This window comes from Crocodylus siamensis, chromosome 7 (assembly GCF_052110815.1).
Source record: "Crocodylus siamensis isolate JL-2025a chromosome 7, ASM5211081v1, whole genome shotgun sequence".
NCBI classification, from domain to species: Eukaryota; Metazoa; Chordata; order Crocodylia; family Crocodylidae; genus Crocodylus; species Crocodylus siamensis.
Window position 1 is genome coordinate 88741412 of NC_143401.1, and position 19845 is coordinate 88761256.

A 19845-nucleotide genomic window follows, 5' to 3' on the forward strand; every position below is an offset into this window, starting at 1 on the left:
CCTGATGACTGCTCGTGTGTGGCACCTTTGCCTGCAGTGGCACAAGCAGATTTAAAAAAAAAGTTTTTTCTGATACTTATTTCATATACCAATTGTTTGGTTAGACAAATGCCAGGCGCCCCAAGGAACAGAGGCATCACCTTTCCAATGAGGCCCTGTGCACTGAAACCTGGCTCTGCTGTCAAATTCTGCCAATTGGCGTGTGTGTTTTTTGGTTTGTTTTATTTCCTTTTCCTGTTCTCAGGCAGGATTATTTTTAAACAGGTACCTCCACCTCAGTGAAATCTTTTAAAATCAGGACGGTTTTCACCATGGAGGGAGGGACTGGTGTGTGGGGAGCAGCACTGGGCTGTTGGTAACGTGCCTCCTCTGCTTTACAACTCGAAAATCATTTGTGTGGTGCCAGGGCCATTTTACCAGATCAAAAGTTTCCTCCTGAACAGTCTGATAAAGACAACTTCCCTCTTCCCTGCCAGTCAGAGCAGCAGGCGTGCTTGTGTTTGTCATCCTCAGGGTTTTGCCATTGTTCATGGAATTGTGGTGGTGAAAGGCACTGGCATGACAGCCCAAAAGACACCTTTTATTCCTAGAAGTAGGAAAAATCATATCCTGCCTCCCCATTTTGGGGTGATTCCAAGGTATATGTAGCACTTTCATCACCTGTCTCCTTAGATTCTGTATGTGCTGCATCTTTGAGAGTCCCAGTCCCTTCTGGGCTACGGTGCACAAGCCAGTTCTGTACTGCCCTGGGATAACATGGTGATGATTGGTGATTATTCATTTATGTTGGAGTGGCTTGTAGGGAGCCTCAGCACGGTCGGTTCCAGATAGATGCAAATGCTCTGGACTGCTTTACATCTTGCTTACTAAAAAGTAGGGATTAGTGTAGTGTTCAAGATTAGACTAATCTAACACTGAGCTGCACGTGGAGATTGTCTGAGCAGAAGTCTAAGCAGACTGAGGCGATACATTAATTAAGCTCTTTATGCTACTTCAATGCTCTGGGATCTGCAGAGGCTGTCTGGAAGCAGCCAGCAATATTCTGAAATGGTTAATTGTATTCTTCCTCCCAAAATTGTTTCTGAAAAGTGTTAATGTTCGTGCATGATTCTCTTGCAGTTCTGATGGATGTCCAGTCTCATCCTGTGTATTTCAGTGGGATGCACGGGGAGCCTTTTGGATCATATGGATGCTGTTTAAAGCACCTTGGGCTCATGAGAGGTGTCATCTTTTTGAGTCTCCAGTGTGATAATCCAGGGCATAATCTGTAGGTCGCTCTGCTAATGACACTGGCAGCATATCCTACATCTGGCTTGAGTTTGTATGCCTGAAAAATCTGATGGACACAGCCCTTCCTGCTTCACTGTATGAGATATCATGTAAGGGGCCCAGAATAACAGGAATTATTGTAAGAAAAGCTTTGGAACCTCATCCACTAGGGAAAAATCTCCCTTTAAATTCAAGATGTATCCGCTCCCTTTCCAAGCTGCAAACAAGTGTTATCACTGTAGATAGATCTGGGTCATGCACCTCAAAGGCAATTAACTTAAGTTTCTCTATTATTCAGCAACAACAGCACAGACTGTATCACTCTCCTAGGGTGCTGGAGCCATGAAATGTTGCCAAGATGGGCCTGAAGTCCCCCTTGATAATTGTGTGACAACCTTTTTCTCCAGAGATACTTAAATCTATTAGACGATGTCCCTAGAAGGGTGTGATTTATGCTGGAAGGGGACTTGTTTTACAGCGTGGCAACTTTGAATGTGCAATAGCACATACCAGGTGAGCCACAAAATCTCACTAGATGAACTGAATCACGTGCTACTAATCTTACCCAAGTGGCTCCACACAAATTATTCCCCATCCCCTTACTTCACTTGCAGTAAAAATCTCATGGGCCCGGTTCTTCTGCAGATGGTTTTATATACATTTAACTCCATTGACTTGGGGTGGTGTTGCTCTTAACTTTTGGTGGCTGGAGTGAGCTGGTGAATCGAGCTAGAAGATCCAGTGCTCATCCTTTATCTGATCTATCCAGTCCCTACATTTATGTTCTCACTGGCTGTTTAAAGAACGGTCAAAGTATGCTTCAGTGGCCGTATAGCTCATTCATCTAGAAAAAAAATAGATTGTAAAGCATTTGAGTCTAAGACTGGCTGTCTTTTGCTATTTTTTTATACGTTGTCCAGCAAATTTAGACTAATACCGACTGGGGGTTTTCAGACATCTGTAAATGAATTAATAAACGGTGCAATAGAAAGCTGTAGGGACTATAAAAGGGGACAGGCCTGGTCAGATCACTAGGAGGTGAAATGGGACAGTTGCATGGGAAACAGTGGTGCTTCTTCAACCATGTTGTGTTTGGACTTGGGGGAGGACAGAGGAAGAGGTTTCAGTAATAAGGAAAATTAAATCTCACACTTTCAGGGTAACACTGGAGAGGATGGGATATTTGGATTGATAAGAATGAGGTGCCCATTGCAAATTTGACCTGTGAAATCAACAGGAGAATTTTTCTAGCACAGAGAAGATGGGGAGAGCAAACTGAAATTATTTTTTTATGTGTGGGATGAATTTGAACCTAGCAGTAAGCCAGAGTTGAAGTTGGAAATAATTCTGAGTTGGAAAGATGATGACTCTATAACAAAGTTATCTGGAAACTTGGCTTCCAAGAATGTGTGATCATTAAAAAGGTGTTTGCATGGAATAAAATGTTCAGGGAGAACGGAACGGTGGATTTAAATTTCCAGTGTAGGTGTCTGTAGTGTAGGTATTGTCCTGCCTTCCATAGCCCTGATGACAAGCTCCATTTAGAGATTGCAATTCTATATTGGGCTGTATTCGTGAGCAACGCAGTTGACCTTGAGTTTAGCCTTGGTTGTCCTCCCTTTCACTCAGACTGCCCACTCAGTCCCAGCCATCAATCGCATAGTTTTGTTGTACCCATCATGTGTCACGGAGCAAATATGGAACTCATGGTAAAAATTAGTAGAATTTCTGTGTGGGTGGCTTCATCCGTGGTGTGTATAAATGGCTTGCTGCTTATTAAATCAAGTGGCAACCAGATCTCATTGGTTAGTATTCATTTCTGCTCGTAAGATCACTCCAGAAACGTACCTTGTGTTGTGCCAATGGGATTGTGTTTTGATTTGCGACTGGTGGATGTGTCAGCAAGAATGTTTGTCCTGCACATGGGGAACACAACAGCTCAGCTAAGTGGTAGTGCTGAGAGGAGGCCAGATGCATTGACAATGAGAAAGGTGTGGAGAAATGATGGTGTTGGGAGCATTATTATTTACAACATTAAAATATAGATAGAAAAGGAAGTTACCAGCCAGCAGTTTTGGAGAGAGAATCCTGTGAATTTAACAGGAATCCAAGCTTTGATTGCTGCTTCACTTCCTGACATAATATGACCATGCGTATGCAAGGAAACCTTTGACCCTCAATGCATTAGAGGACATCAGATTGTCTTGCTCCAAACACAGAATCAGAATAGCAGTGCAGCCAAAATTGAAGTATGTCCTTGGGTAGCATACTCCTGACTTCCCAGGCCACTGTACCATGGTGTTAATGGGGTACAGGATACTAAATTTAGGTATGCGAAGCCCCTACATGCTCTGAGCATACAGTGAAGTCTGCAGCAAGTGCTAGACCAGGTCACGGGCTGCTCTTTTCTAAGAAGCAGGTTCTGCAGCCCTTACAACAGGTGATATCACAGCTCAGGTTAGTCCAACATAGTTCTTTGCAGAACAGATTGCTAAAGCTACCCCTTTACCAAGAGGCCAGTTGGGTTCACCTGGCTGGGTGTTGTCTTCTCCAATTCAAGCTCTCAGAGCTCAGCCAATAGAGGAGCAGTTCTTATTTAGCTTTCCCCCTAATTTCTGGCCTTCCTGACAGCCAGTGGACCCAGGGAGTCTGGCTGTAAAACAGAGGATGCCTAACTTGTGGCTGTCTATGTGAGAAGCTGCCTGGGAGCTCCATGGGAGCCCCATGCACCCTGCTTGGTGCATCTCTTACTTCACAGCGAGCTCTCGGTGCTGCCCGAGTCATGCTTATGAGTGCTGGCAGCACTGAGCAATTTGAGTGTCAGTGCTGGACACTTCTCCCAGTCCTTGTCTTCTGCAGTGCAGGTACGGATGGGGGGTTCTGCAAAATCCCTCTCGAGCACCAAGCTTTAATGTCAATGTCTCTATCTCCTCCTGCATTAAAACTCTTGTAAATGTAAAAATGCATGAACATGCATCAACAGGAGAATAAACTGTAAAGTCACCATTCCTTCTTTTCCACTTGGGCAGGAAAGCCTTCTTAATTTTGATCCTGTGTGTTTCTGATGATTAAAAATGACCGTTGTCATAGTTTTTATGTCAAAGAGACTAAGTAGTGACATACCTGAGGCCTGTCATGCCTTCATATTCAATTGTCCCATTTAGTGGAAAGAAAATGCATAGTTCTGTCATGTTCCTTCCAGGTTTCAGCAAGGTTTCTGACTAGGCTCTTGAAAATATGAAAGCATTTTGTGTGCTTTTATAGGTCTATGCACCATCTCACTTCATTGAATCTAGTGCCTAACAACCTTTTTAGACTCAAGGCATGCCTTGTTAAACTCAAGGCACTATTCAGAAAATGCCTGCTCTTAAGTTTCACTTGTTTTCTGAGTACAGAAAAATCCTGTATTTTCTTGCATAACACCTGCCCCTTTCCCCTGGAACCAGCTGAGGGGAACTGTGGTGTGCATTATATTCAAGGAAAAGGTCACCCTATGGTTTCAGAAACATGGGAGGGAAGAGCCAGAGCAGTGACAGTATAAATTATGATGAGTCCGGGAGCCACAAAAATCAGTACCACTGTTCTCCCCTTTTTCCCTGACCCCGTTGCAAATTTCTGGACGCATAAGGAGCTCCCTTCCCAGCTATGTGCCACATTGGGACAGGGCTTATCCGTGGCTGGACCTGGCATGTGGCCTGGGATCCAGCACCATGGCTCCAGTCAGTGTGTGGTCCTGGAGCCATTGCACAGGGTTGGACCCACTGCTTGGCCCCTTTACTGGCATGCCAAGTGAGCCCCAACACTGATGTGCCTGGAGACCCCAGACCTCCACTGCTTACCCATACTCCACAGTAATATTTCTGTACCCCCTCCCCTTCCCTTTTTGGAGCCTTCCAAAACTAGGATGTGTGTTATTTATTTAGGGGCATGCTATATACAAGAAAATGGAGTAATAGAGTATTTCTTTTGCAGCAAAGAATGCAGAAAGAGCACAACAGGTTAGGATGTTTCTAACATGATGCATTTTTATTTGAAGTCTCTGGGTTTATCTTGCAAATCATGTTTGTACCCCTAACCGTGGTAACATTGTGCAGCAACCCACGCCACCCTTGAAAGGGTCTCAGGGCACCCTAAGGTGGCACAGCACCCTGGCTGAGAGTTACTGTTCTAATCATTGTAATAAGAAGCAAGATCTTCTTGGTTCATGGTCATGTTCTTCACTTATTACTTCCAATGGAATACAGTTTTAATGAAATAAAGTTAAATGGGATTCAGCTGGATGCTATGATACATGAGATGGCCGTAGAGCATGGAAATAGTTGTACAGCATCACAGAAATTTTTCTAGGTTAATCCCACAAACAGCACCATAATTCTTGAGCATTTAAAGTACAGTAAAGCTCCACACACTGTTTCAAGTGTGCCCTTCTGGGAGATTTCAGAGCCTTATGGATCACATGCAGCTGTCTAATTGAATTGGCAACATGTGCCGTAAAAGGAGAGAAGTATTTTAAAAGCAATTACTTTTGTTCTTTCTTTCATGTGTTGCTGTTCATAGCAACTCCTCACTTAAAAATTTGCTGTATTTGGTCCCAAGCCACCCAGCTGGGAGTGAAACACCTAAGATCCATTTATTTCAGACCATTTTTCCTGTTTGTCAAGGTCATTTAGTACCCTGCCCCTACCCTCCAGTCGTGTCCATTACCCCATTCAGCTTGGTATCATCTTCAGATATGGTAAGTGTGCAGTCAGTCCTATCCTCCAAGTCATTGCTGAAGATAATGAAGAGTATTAGACCCAGGACAAAACCCTGGGGAGCCCCCCTTGATACCTCCTCCCATTGGTGCCTACTCTGAGCATGATTATCCAACCACTTATGGAACTGCCAGTTGCTGGTTTTAGCTGGACTATATTTTCTTAGCTTGCATGTGAGATGTATGGGAGACAGTGTTGAAAGCCGTGCTGAAGTTGAGGCATATTGTTTCCACTGTTCTCCCTCATCCTTCTCCAAGCCTGTCCTTGTCATGGAAGGAAAACCAGTTGGTTAAGCATTACTTGCTCTTGACAAATCCACACTGGCTGTTCCTTATCACCTTGTTATCCTTTAAGTGCTCAGGAACAGCTGCTTTGTTGCTTTAGCATCTTTCTGGTTATCAAAGTTAAGCTGACTGGTCTGTAGGTCCCTGGGTCCTCCTTTTTTTTCTTTTTAAAGATTCCCCCTTTCCCACCTGACTCCCATGATAATAGCCAACTGCTCTGCAATTACCTCAGCCAATTGAGTACTCCAGGATGAATCTCATCTGACCCTGCTAATTTGAAAACATCTCATCTGTGTAAATAATCTCTAGCCTGTTGTTCCCTACTCTGGGCAGATTATCTGCTCCCCAATCTGTTGGCTAACCCTGCTTGCCATCTGATAATTGACCTCTTATGTGAAGACTAAAGTAAAGAAAAGAAAGGCTCCCCTCCTCTCCCCTCTGCTTTCCTTGGTCCTGCTCTTAATTATGACATACTTACAGGATGCTTTTTTGTTGCCTTTTATGTCCCTTATTAGAACTGTATAGCAGTTTGGGCCTCGGCCATCCTAATTTTCTCCTTGTACTAATATTCTTAACCTTGGCAAAGTTTCCACTTTTTGTAAGATTCCTTTTTTTACATTTCCAGGCATTGAAGAGCTCCTTGTTTAGCCAGGCCACTCTCTTGCTGTCCTTTCCTACCCTCCCGTTGTATCATGAGAGAATGCTCTTTATCCTTGATATTGTCTTTTTAAGATATGACAAACTTTCCTGGACTTCTTTTTCTCATAGGTTTGCCTTTTGTGGCATCTTGTCCACTAGCTCTCTTCGTTAAAGTCTGCTATTTCTAAAGTCCAGCATTTCTTTTTATTCTGCTGTTCTCCTTCCTTCCTTTCCTGGGGTCATGAAATCTATCTTCTCATGATAACTACCGCCCAGTCCAGCAAATTTATGGATTGTGCTGACAACACCTTTTTGGTACAGGCAATAGAGAAAACAACTAGAGAAGCAGCCATTCTTAATTTGCTGCTTATTAATAGGAAGAAATTGGTTGTGAATGTGAAGGTGGCAGTGATGGCTATGTCACTCCCCCAAGAGAGATCATATGTGTTCAACTCCCCTATAAACCCCAGGTCCTGTGATATAAACTATCACTTGTGTGTGATGGCTGCAGACAGCTAATACAAAGTTATAGTAGGTGCTATAGTGATGACTTCTTTATAAGCAATTAAAGGATTTGAAGGAGATTTTATGATAATTTTTTGATAATTTGTAAAATGCAGAAGTTCAAGTAAAAAAGTTTTAGCAGCTTTTAACAACTCTAGTTCCAGTAAGACTGTGATCAGTTTTTTTTTAACCTTAAAATCTGTCTCTTGTCAGACTTCACAGCTTATCTCCTTTAAAAACAGTCTGAATAATAAAAAGGAAGGGAACCACCAAAAAATTAGGGTCCAGGACCTCAGCCATTATAAATCAGAGTAAACCAACTGATGTCATTTTATCATTTTACTGGGAAGACAGACTTATGTGGTCCAGTCTGTGCAGCTGCTCTGATTTCTGCTAGCTGCGGATCTGGCGCTTGGCTCTTTATTCCAAGGGCTTGTTAAACGCAGTCCTCTAAAGACGATAAACATTACTTAAATGTTACTCCTCCAACCAACACATTTTCCTTCCAAAGCTTTTTTACAAAGAGGAATAAAAAGCATTTCCTTAATCGACAAGATGCCGATAAAAAGAAGAGAATTAGGGAACAGTTAATTAATGAGAGCATTTTAATAAGCCCTATTTTGTTTCTTGGCAACATAAAACATATGACAGGGGAGGAGCTGCCAAACATTTTATCTGCATGTTATCTATTTGTGATCCCTTGCTTGGCGCCTGAGCTCAGAGCCAAATCAAGGGAAAGCAATCAGTATCAGTGAGTTCCCAGGCTGTGCTTGAGTGTGGAAAAGCACAGAGGGAGGTTGCAAACTTTTTTGGCTTTAGAGATACTTACTTACAGTAGTTAAAATTTAAGGAAACAATCAATTAAATTCCCATGCTTTCAGTATAATAGATGAAGTGCATTTTAGTCCTGGGGATGATGAAGAGTTGTGTGTGTCAGGACTAAAAATATTTGGCTCTCCTGGAAACACAGGTTCAAATGCCAGCAACAGTCTCTTATCTCTTTTGGGGAGATAAATTACGTAGCATTGCACTGTCTGTCCTTTGAAGCTGATTGTCCAGTGGTAAGGACTAAGATACTTTGGTCCGCTCATCTGATCTACAACTAATTGGGAAAATCGTTTGACTTCCCTGGGCAGAATTGTCAAAGCTAGGTGCCTAAAAGGAAGCTGAGTTATGGGTGTGCTGCACTTCAGAAACACAGAGGCCTAAAGCAGAAGGCAGAAACAGGAGCCTGTGGACAACACAGTTTGAAAATTGTGGTCTCTGTGCCTCAGTTTTTCAAATACTTCCCCAATTCACTAGAGAGCTCCAAGGTTGAATTAGTACTTTTAACACACTTGGAGATGAAAGGCATTACTATACTCGGGTTTTCTCATTATCTGACAGTAAAGGTTTCCCACTGAGGCCTTGGCAAAAATTTCATGTAGTGTAGAGTTTATCAGTTGTGGGTGCCATGTTAATGTAGGCCTCTGGAAGATCCCAGTTGGGGTTGCACTGATTTTTTTTGGGCCAATACCTATGGCTGATTATTGACCAGCTGTATTGGCCAATACTGATCCAATTGCATATGCAACCTGGCAGTGCCAGCTGGTATGTCTGTGGGGGGGAAAGTGGGGGCAGAGAAAGGGAAGGGGGGGCAGAGAGAGGCCTTTTTGATGAGGGAGGGAGTGGGGCAGGCGCTGGACAGCCGGGGCGAGGCGAGGCGGAGCGTGGGACAGAGTTGCAGCTAGTCCAGGGGGGCTCCTGCCACTGCGCACACCCCTGGGGAGGTATGGGAGGCATGTGCCTCCCAGATTTGTGCGTGGGGCGAGGGTGGGCTGCCGCTGCGTGCTCGGGGCTGGAGGCTGTGCTGGCCTCTTCCTGGCAGGTGTGGGGGGGCTGGGCTCAGGCTGTGTTTGGGGTGAGCGGCAGCAGCACTGGGAGGGGTAGTTACAGTGGGGGCTACAACCACCCCCGAAATTTGTCATAGCCCTCCCCCCTCCTCCCCCCCCCCCCCCCCCCCCCCCCCCCCAAGCACTGGTGCTGCCGCCTGCCCTGCCTAACGCAACCCGGGCCCAGCGCACTGAGCGTAGCCTCCGGCTCCAAGTGTGCGGCGGCAGCCGGCCCTCACCCAGCACGCAGATCTGCCCCCCGCACCCTCTGGACAAGCTGTGGCTCTGTCCTGCTCCCCACCCCGGCTGTGCAGTGCCTGCCCCTGCCCCAACACGCAGCATTTGCCAGTGGCATAATCAGCCTAAAAAAGCCAATTGCCGATAATGTCAATTTTTCCTCTTATTGGTGTTAATACGATATGGACCAATGTATCGGTGCACCTCTAGTCCCAGCCATTGTTTGTAAAGTGCTGTGGGATTCTTCAGGATAAAACGCTGGCTAAATGCAGACAGTCAAAAAGCCCAAGGTGAGCTCAATTCAATCTATGCAGCTTTCTCTAAGCATGCTGGAGCAGGCGAGTTGGGGTGGGTAGCTAGCCTGCCTAATCTGTGATCAGGGACTGCAATATATCCTGGGATGCAGGAGGACTGAGATCTGACTTGTATTGGGAGGGGATCTGGGGCAGAAGTTCGACTGACCGGTTTAACCTAAATCAGTTAAGTCTGATACTACATCCATCCAGGTCTGTCTTAAATCAGTTTAGGCCATTTTAAACGGGTCTGTGTGCACTGAACGTCTGTCCGGTTACAGGTTTAAACCAGTTTCTGATCACTTATTGATTTATGCACAGTGTCTGTCCCTAGCCACTATGTTTGTGTCAGACATTAAAATTAGGATGTAATTAACCCTTTGTTGTATGCTTGTATTTTTAGACACCTTCACAGCTCAGCTATCTCAGAACACAAAAGTATATTATTATCCTGGTTCTAAACAGTTATTTTTTAAAATACTCTAGACAAAATCAAGTGAAACTACTGTCAATATTGTCTCCTGCAACATGACAGGGAGCCAGAGAGAAAGCTCTGAAAGGGTCACTTTTGGGGGTCACCCCCACAGGCAGCCAAGGAGTCCTCAGCCCAGATTGTGAGGCAAAGGAAGCTAGTGGCAGAAGCAAGAAGGGACGCTTATAATTGCCATCCTGTGATTTGGTGGTCTAGCTGGTTTCGCTGATGCAACAGGCTTTGGTATCAATCAAGAGAGTACGCCATCCACAAAACTCAATAGATATATGCCCAGTTGTTGTTTCCTTATAAGGAATATCCAAAGTCATAACCTCTCTGGTGTGAAAAATGGAAAGCTGTGAGAGACCAGGGTAAGTAAGTTCCCTGTAAAGCAATCTGGCTACAGCAGTCGTCTTGAAAGTCTAATTTTTGATTGCCTTCTTTAAACAGAAAGCCAAAGGCAGAGGACGCTGGGCTGGTGCTCAAGAGATCAGGGTTCAGTTTCTGGCACAGACTTTGTGTGTGGCATTTTGCAAGTCACTTAGTCTAACTTGTGTTTCAGTTCCTCATCTGCAGTATGGAGATATAGTACCTCACTGGGGGATTTGGAGACAAAATCCGTTCTAGATTATTAGACTCTTGGCTGCTGTTGTGGTGAGGGCCCCATGCAAACCTAGCTGGAAAGCCTGCTGGGATGACGCCGAGTCTTAGTGTTGAAGAAGCAAAGCAATTCATGGGTTGTACTTCCCAGACGGGATGACTTCAGGTGGTTGAAGGAGCACTGAAGTCATTCCTCTCAGATCCCCACTAAATCAAATTAAAACTAGCTGTGTTTTGGAGCCAAGACATTGCAGCAGGGTGGACAGTGTCACTCCTGGTCTAGCTACTGTGCATGCGTTTCAGGAGTTTGTGGTTCTGCCTGCTCCCCTTGGGACTGTAGCCCAGCTGAAATAGCCACCGGTAAAATAACATCAAGGTGTATGAAGTGAAGCGTGCACGATTTAGGACCTGCCAGGATTGGCACTGTCCCATCGCATGCGTTTTACTAGTCTTTAACTGCATTTCCATGGTCTCCCTCACAGTCTGGCTCCTGCAGCCCTCTGCCCCCAGATCCTGTATAACTTTCCATTCTCAGTCATGCTGCTTCCTCCTTCTTGCTGCCTGGGCACCAGCAGTAGGGGCAGTTAGGGCAGACACAGTCTTTGTGCTGTCAGTTCTGGCACCCGGCACCCAGAACAGGCCAGAGCAGCAGTTGTGGGGAAGGTCCCGCTCGGCCTTGCAGCCCTGAAACATGGCATGCTCGGTTTCCCTGTAGGAATGGCACACGCACAGTCCAGATGAATTTAAGAGTGGTGGTGAACCGTAGCATGCTAACGACGGATGGAATTATCAGGGAATTAATAGTCATGTTCTTGACAAAGCTTTACCAAGCATTAGCAAACAAGTCTTAACTTGGTCTAGTTTGAAGAATTTTTCTTGGGAACAGCAAAAGGCACATCCTTGCTTGCAGAGCAACTTCCTTACAAATGACCAATTCCCTCCTTCAAGGTATGAAGTTACAAAATATATATTCTTACAACCCATTTGGTAACAAGGGCAGACTTATTTTTCCTAAGTTCATTTTCTGAAATGACCAAAACATTTTTTGCTGAAAAATGTCTCCCAGTTATTCTGCTTGGAAAATTTCAGCTGAAAGTGTTAAAATCTGACAAACTTACAACCAAGTTTAAAAAAAAAAAGGTTTTATAATGGGATGGGTTGGGAGCCCAACCCTCCCTGGCTATAGAAGTTGCTGTCTGAACCAACTGATGCACGGTGGGACAAAGGAAGTTTTTGCCCCAATAATTGAACCTTCTGAGATGAATATTACTGTGGTGGGAAAAGATGGAAAGGTCAAAGAAATTATTGTGGGAAAGTTGTTCTTGGGTTTGGGACTGCCTACATGGGCAGTTGGTCCCTTCTTTCATGCAGTACTAAATTACCAGATATGAATGGTTTAAATCATTACAGAGCATCATGGCCACCTTCTGTCATACATATGTCATGATACCTGTCTCTATCCTGCTAAGTAGTGTACAGACATTACCGTAACATTTAACATACCCTGTAATATGGTTGAGTAAACGCTAATCTGTATTGTAAGCAGCCTAAAAAGTTTCTACGTAGAAAATGGGCATATTGAATCTGTGTTTCAGGAGGGGTGAAACAGCTGGAGAAAGGACAAATGTGTGCTGCCTGGGCAGGGCTACTCCCCAGGACTTTGGGGCTTTGTGTGGTGACCCACTTACACCCTGAAGAATGTCTTTCCATATCAATACATTTTTTATTACTGTAGTATTTGGAAGAGCCAGGAGGAGTGGCAAATGCCTAGCACCTTGTGGAATGGGTGTTTTCCCCAGTCTGTAAAATGGGGATAATTGTGCCTGCCTCACTTCCAGCAAGGATTCGTTAATGTGAAAGGAGAGCTTTGATGATTAAAGCATTCAGTAGAAGGGAGAGTGAGAGCAGGAGAGAACTTTTGCTCCATTTTTTCAACTGAACCTTTCTGATGAGCTAATCGTTTTTAGGCAAGCACATAAAGCCTGATGCCAATGAACGCCCTGTCTTGAGCTGTGCTGACGTTAGCACATTGCCAGAAAACAGAAGTAGAAACTTGGAGGAGATGAACACTAGGCTGAAAGTAAAAGGCATTGGGAATGACCTGCATGTGCATGTCTCCCTGTGTGTGTGTGCACGTGCTTGGCAGCCTGGCAGAGGGAAGGAGAGGTCTGTGAGCAAAAATGAAGTCAGGAGCTCAGGAAATAAAATGTCAGCTCTAATGTTAGAGGCAGAGAATTAAACGGCAGGACCTAAAATCTGGACTTATCTTTGCCTACCCAGAGCACTCTGTGCGCATTTCTGGCACCTTTTCAGAACACGCTCAGAGCAGAAGTGGATGCATCGTAAAGCAGTAGTGACCTCTTTGCCAAGCTGTGAATCAGGAAGGCGGGGGAGGTTGAAGGGTAGCTGCTTTCCATGCGTGCAGTGTGGTGATTTGTGGAGGGCAGGCAGGCTGCAAGGTATCATCCTGCCCTTTGTTTCTAAACCTACTTCTTCCAAGCTGTTTTATGGAAAGAAGAGTTGGTAACTGCTGCCGGAGGCGAGAAGGAGCCAGGGTAACTGCCCCTTCTGGGGCGGGCCCTGTAGAGAGGGAGGAAAAGAAACAGGAGCTGCCTCAAGGGACTGGAGTAACCAGTGAGACTGGAATTGTCACTCCTTTGCCAGGGAAGGGCCGGGGCTGTACAGTCAGCAAAGCAGGTGGAGAGCCAGGTGGCAGGGACGGAGGAGGAGCACTGAGCCAGGAGGGAGAGAGAAGAAGAGGGCAGGAGGGATGGGCAGAGGTAAACAAAGAGATGAAGTCCTTTCCCAAAGACAAACCCACTGTCTGCATTCAGGAAGGAATCACATCTCTCTTATACTTTCTCATGGAAATATTGATTTTGATTGCTCTTTCTATTACTGGAGCATGCTAGGGGTTCGGTCAGAGGTGTCCACAGATGCATCTCGAGCAGGTCCAGGGAGGTGATCCTCCCCCTCTATGCGGCACTGGTCAGGCCGCAGCTGGAGTACTGCGTCCAGTTCTGGGCGCCACACTTCAAGAGGGACGTGGACAATATGGAAAGAGTTCAGAGGAGGGCCACTCGTATGATCAGGGGTCAGCAGGGCAGGCCTTATGAGGAGAGGCTACGGGACCTGAACCTGTTTAGCCTCCACAAGAGAAGGTTAAGGGGGGACCTTGTAGCCTGCTACAAACTGGTCAGGGGGGATCAGCAGGTATTGGGGGAGTCCCTGTTCCCCCGTGCGCTGCCAGGAGTGACCAGGAATAACGGTCACAAACTGGCGGAGGGTAAGTTTAGATTAGATATTAGGAGGCGCTACTTCACAGTCAGGGTGGCTAGGGCCTGGAACCAGCTTCCAGGGGAAGTGGTGCAGGCTCCTAGCCTGGGGATTTTTAAAAGGAAGTTAGATGAGCACCTTGCCGGGGTCATCTGACCCCGGTGCTCTTTCCTGCTAAGGCAGGGGGTCGGACTAGATGATCTACCTAGGTCCCTTCCGACTCTAGCTACTATGAAACTATGAAACTATGAAACTAGATGCTGTACAAACACACAGGCACACAGATGCTGGGGGCCGTGAGAAGCTCACAGTCTCAGGAACCGCCTCAGAGATTTACTGCTATTAGTGATGCAAGGGATAGTGACTTTGGTAAGGTCCGTCTTTGTCTGTTTTAAGACTCTCAAAATGAAATGTTGGTTAGAAGAGGTGGGGAAAGGTCAGCATGGGATATTGCTAAATGGCTGACTTGTCACCAGAGGTTGCTACATTTCACCAGTACTTATCTAGAGAATACATCCTGCTGGGTGCTTCTTCATGAGATGCTTACTGAAGAGTTGCCTCATTAGCACCGCAGTAAAGCTATGTGAGCAGTGCTATTAGACTGGAGTAAGTTAATTAACTCCACTGTAGGATAGTACTGCCCAACACAAGTACACGCGTGTAGACAGTGACCAGAGCTGGCTGGGACATAATTGTGCTACAGCATGGGGTTGCCTGCTGCCTAGCTCCACACTGTGGCACCCTCATGCTTCAGCCAGCTCCTCCGCAGCACGCTGAGTTGGGCAGAAGCAGCCCTGGGCTGGCAGACTTATCCCCTGGGTCCTCTTCCATCTGGGGCTGCACTACCCTGGCTCAACGTGGTGCACTCCTGGGTGCACATGTACATGCTGAGTCTGGGAGCAATAAACTCTGGTGCAAACTGTGCCGGAGTTTATTGCATCGCATTAATTTCATTTGTAGATGCACCCACGGAGTGTTTGTGTCTATGTATATATGAGTGTATGTGGTGTACACAATACATCATATTTTTCATATATGAAAAAGAGTTGCATTCTCATCTGTGGCATGGCATGGCTGGAATCGAAGGAGTAGCCTTTGGGTCCATGGAGTAGGAACCTGCAGGCCTTTCCTGGCTGGCCAAAGAGTGTGAACCTGTATATTTAGGATTCCACCAGGCAAAGTTTGGAGAACGTGCTGCAAAGGAGACTTGGCAGTGAGAGCAGACTGCCACACTGGCTGCAGCTCTCGAGGCAGCATTAACCCCTCCCTGCCCACAGAGATGTTCATGCTTCTTGGAAACAATCAGAGTCCACTGCTGATGTGGGATTCCAGTGGTAACAGGCTCCCCACCATGCTTTGCTGTTAGAGCTAGGTAAGGTGTGAATTCAAAGGTCGTGCACAGGTACTTCCATTTGGTTGTCATGCTAGGCTGGGGATCAGTGAAGCTGGCAATACAGTATCCCGTGATCCCTACCCTATGCACCCTTCAAAGCTGCCAAAGGGATGGTTTGCTGGAGGGGCGTGCAGCCAGCTTTTGAAGCAGGAAGCAATCAGGTCTAATGTTTATAATCCAGTTTAGGATCCTTTCTGGGTAAAAGGTGCTGTCTGAAAGGAAGCTGTCAGCACTGTTGTACTCATTAACTATTGTTTGCAGTTAATGGTACGATGGAAAATGTAATTCACCTGAAAGATGCCTTGCATGACTGCTTGGATTTGCAAAAGAAAAATCCAGTTTTCCTTTAAACTTTTTGGGAGCACAGGCACACCCTGTTTGCCAGGGCCACTCCCTGTATTGCTACTCAGCCCAGGAAATGTTAGGAGTCCAGCCAGTGACTGAGCCGTTGCTTTAGGCTCAGAGTTGTTCCTCTTGCTTGCCAATGCCCTCTGCTCAGAGAAGCTGAAACACTTGAGCCTGGGAAACGCTGTTGCTCGAGAGCACACATGGAACCACAGATAAATCACAGCTCGGGACAATGCACAGGTCTGCGCCATGCTGGCTCTGCTCGGTAAAATTCTTCCAATACGTTACAGACTTTAAGCTGTACCAGGGATGTTACTCTTACTTCTTGCAGCCAGGAAGCAGACGGAGGAAATTCTGTTGGACTGAGAGAGGGATGTACTTTAATCTATTGCTGCTGCTGTTATTAATATTATTTTAGTTTGTGTCTTACTTGACTGATTAAACAGCAAATCCACTTCCTCTCCTTGCTGTTTTTATAGGTATTCCTGCTTTTATACAGCTCTGTGTGTGTGTGTCTGGTGGGGGGGAGTATTTTAGTGAGATGAAAGGAGTGTGATGCAGTGGGAGCAGACTGGGTTTAACTCCATCTGCACTCTTGGATAAGTCACTCAAGCACTGTGTGCCTCAGTTTCCCCATTGTTTAAAATGAATGATGATGATGCACATTGCTGTGAGGTAAGTAAATATTTGTGCATAATTATGAAGGGCTTTGAGACCATCCTCAGATGGAGGGATAAATAGAAATTCAAAGTAGCTTTAATGTATTGCTTTACTTCATTTTCTTTAGTGTCCCTGAGTGTAGTTAGTCTGAAGAATAGCTCCCAAGAAAACTTTGCTATACCCGTTGTGTCAGGTAGCTAAGCACACTGAAGAGTTCCCAGGTATCCTGTTTACCTCCAGTCACTTTTGTTTGCTTTGTGCAGTTATTGCGTGGTCAGGTTGCAGGATGTTGAGCAGCTGCTGCTGCTAAGAGCATGCTCTCCTTGTACCTAGGTATTGCAGGCTTTTATTACCCTACTGCCAGGCAGTGTGTGCCTGCTTGTTAAGAGTTACTAAGAGATGAGCCTCTCTGCCTACTGTTTATACAGAGCAAAAATTAGTCCAGAACACGGTGGTAGTTGTTCTGCTTACTTTATGCGAGAGACTTGCTGAACCCAGAAGGCCCACAAACACTGACTCCTATTAGTTGCCTTTTTCAGCATAAAGCCCTATAAAAGGGAAGCCAGGAGACAACATACTCAGCATTTTAAGGAATGCCACCACTGGATGGGTCCTTTGGTAGCTGTTAGGCTGTGCCCGTGCAAGCTGTTTTGCTTGGGCAGATTTTACACCCACCAAGAATGCACTGATTTAAGATGCAAGAGTTAACTGGATCAAGACTTTAGATCACCAGGTTTTCTGTCCATAGGTGGTTTGTGTTGACAATGCTAAAGATATGGTGTTCAACACATACAGAAGGCAGAGTAGATATCTTTATAGACTAACTAAAGAGTTTAACAAATACATCACAGATGTGTGTGTTTCATAGATGTCATCAGTCTTTGTGGGTCTGAGGCTTTAAAGCATGGGGGACTGGTGCTGCCTTAGTCAAGCGGGGCACGTGCCCCCCCAGCAACCAGTCAGCGACTGGCAGAGAGGGTCCCCCACGGCCAATCTCGCTGACTGGGGGGGACCTCCTGCAGCCGATCACAACACAGCTGCTTCTGGGAGCGCTGGCACTCCTGCCTGCACCCCCTTACCTGTCACCTAAGCAGCGAGCACAGCCAGTTAAGAGGTGCTCTCAGGGGCTGCACGTGCACCCCCTATGCCTCGCCACAGCTTTAAAGACAGTTTGCACTGATATCACTTAAACTGACAGAATGTCACCAGGCATGTGCTAGTGTATAGATAGTTCTCCCCTTCCAGAACTGGTAAGTTGGGATGAGACAAAGCCTTGGTTCCGTTTCTTCCTGTACTGGACAGGGCCGATGGCCTACTGTAAAAGGATAGTAATCTGCCATAATGTGGGGCGCCAATAAATTCAACCCATTTGGTCAAGTGGGAAAGCAGAGAAAGAAAACGTAATATCCTTCCTTTCTCTGCTTAAGCCGTGGCACCTGCACATAGTCCCTCTGTCAATATTAGAAAGAAATTGTACATGTGAGCCTTACCCTGCTAACCCACATGGTAGCTATTTATTTGTTTGGTTCTTATTTTCCCTTAGCTGAGATGTTGAAGACAGATTGGTCTGTTTTACTTGCATTTTGAGTCAGCTTCTCACCCAATAGCAAAATAGTCCAGTGTTTCTTTAATCAAAGCTTTATTTTACAGTCTAAGCAGCCTGACCTTGCTCTGCCTTCATGACATCCAGTATGGAGCTACAGGACAACCCAGAGTTCTGAAACTGCTTCTGAATCAATTAACTGACTTTGAGGAAGTACTGGGTGGGCTTGGAATTCACAGATAGTATAATTTGTAAAAGTATAATAGGTTTACTCCGAGCTCATTCATAGTTAAAGGGAAATAAATGGAAGCTGCTAATCTGGTTTCAGACTGAAAATATGCGTACCATATGTCTGAAACATAAGGGTTTCCTCTCATCAATGCTGTCAGGGTCAACACCTGTTTTAGCTGATTCATTTGAAAATATTACTCAGCTGTGCTAGAAAAAGGTTATCAATCTCTTTTTATTGGCATGGCAGTCTTTTTTTTTTTTTTTTGGTAGGCTAGTGTATCTTCTTAATTGTGGCTGTGATCCTGAATCATATTAGAGCAACACTCTATGGAAATGGAATATGATGGTACCACTATGCGAATACTAGGCCTGTGCAAAGCAGCTAGTATTCACTTTGTATTCAGATTTGGCCGATTTGGGGGATGGTGATTTGATTTGGTGATTCAAATCACTGTCCCGAATTGATTCAGCCAAGTCTGATTCAGAGATTCAGCCACCACCGAATTGGCCCTGTCTCCCACCTGCTGTCCCAGCCCCGTCAATGGCTGCTCCACCTGGCCCAACTCCTCGCTTTCCAGGAAGGGGGGGCAATCCCTGCTGCCCCCCACTGCCCCATGCTGCGTGGGGGACTCTGTCATGAGCCCCCATCCCCTGCCTGCTCTCCTGGCCCCAGCTTCCAGCTCTTAAAAAAAAGAAAAAAAGAAGGAGGTCCTATTCACTGCCTGCTGCCAGGCTGGGGGGGGAAATCCCCACTGCCCCATGCCATGTGGGGAGATCTGCCACATGCCTGTCAACCCCTGCCCGCTCTCCCAGCTCCTACCATGGCTGCCCTGCTCCTGGCTCTTGCCCCAACTCACCAGCTCTGGCCAGGCAGGCAGATGATCCCTGCTGCTCCCCCACTGACCCGTGCTGCAGGTGGGGCTCTGCCATGAGCCCCCAGAAGCCCTGAGGCTAGGGGCTCTTTCTTTTTTTTTTTAAGAGCCGTGAGCTGGGGTGGATGGGGCAGCCATGCATGGGGGGGCTGGGAGAGTGGGCAGGAGTCGGGGGGCACTCGGGGTGCTGGAAGAGCAGGCAGGGGATGGGGCCTGGCAGGGGTCCCCCCATGGTCCCCCCTGCCCCCGTGGCCCCTACTTACCAGCATGGAGCTTGGGTCCGGCTTCCTATAGCAGCGAACGGGGACTGCCCAAATCTCCAAAACTCTGAATCAATTCGGACCTTTTAATTGGTCTCTTGATTCGATTTGGATTCGGAGATTTGTCCACCAAATTGAGACGAATCTCCTCTGAATCGAATCGGCACTCGAAGCTTCGCACAGTCCTAATGAATACTAAGGTGAGCAGTGGTGATGAATTTGGAGGTTTGTGCATATGCAAAGAGAAATCATCCTAAATGTTTGACCTTGAATTGTGCTTCTGGTCCCCATAAAATTAACAGTCACCACAGTGATGAGGAGAGCATACATTGAAGAAAA

The 19845-nt window shown here is 46.0% G+C and overlaps 1 protein-coding gene across 2 annotated transcripts in view; it reads left to right on the forward strand.

The window, feature by feature from the left end:
- The window catches only part of ABLIM1 (actin binding LIM protein 1), a 303618-nt gene that overhangs the window by 60608 nt on the left and 223165 nt on the right, over positions 1 to 19845 (forward strand). Inside the window, exon 1 of one of the 2 annotated variants that reach the window (XM_090058516.1) lies at positions 16164 to 16180. The exons of the other annotated variant lie outside the window; for it this stretch is intronic. The gene's annotated coding sequence lies outside the window, so the exon portion shown is untranslated. Of the gene's footprint in view, positions 1 to 16163; positions 16181 to 19845 lie in introns of those variants that run through there. 2 annotated transcript variants of the gene reach the window in all.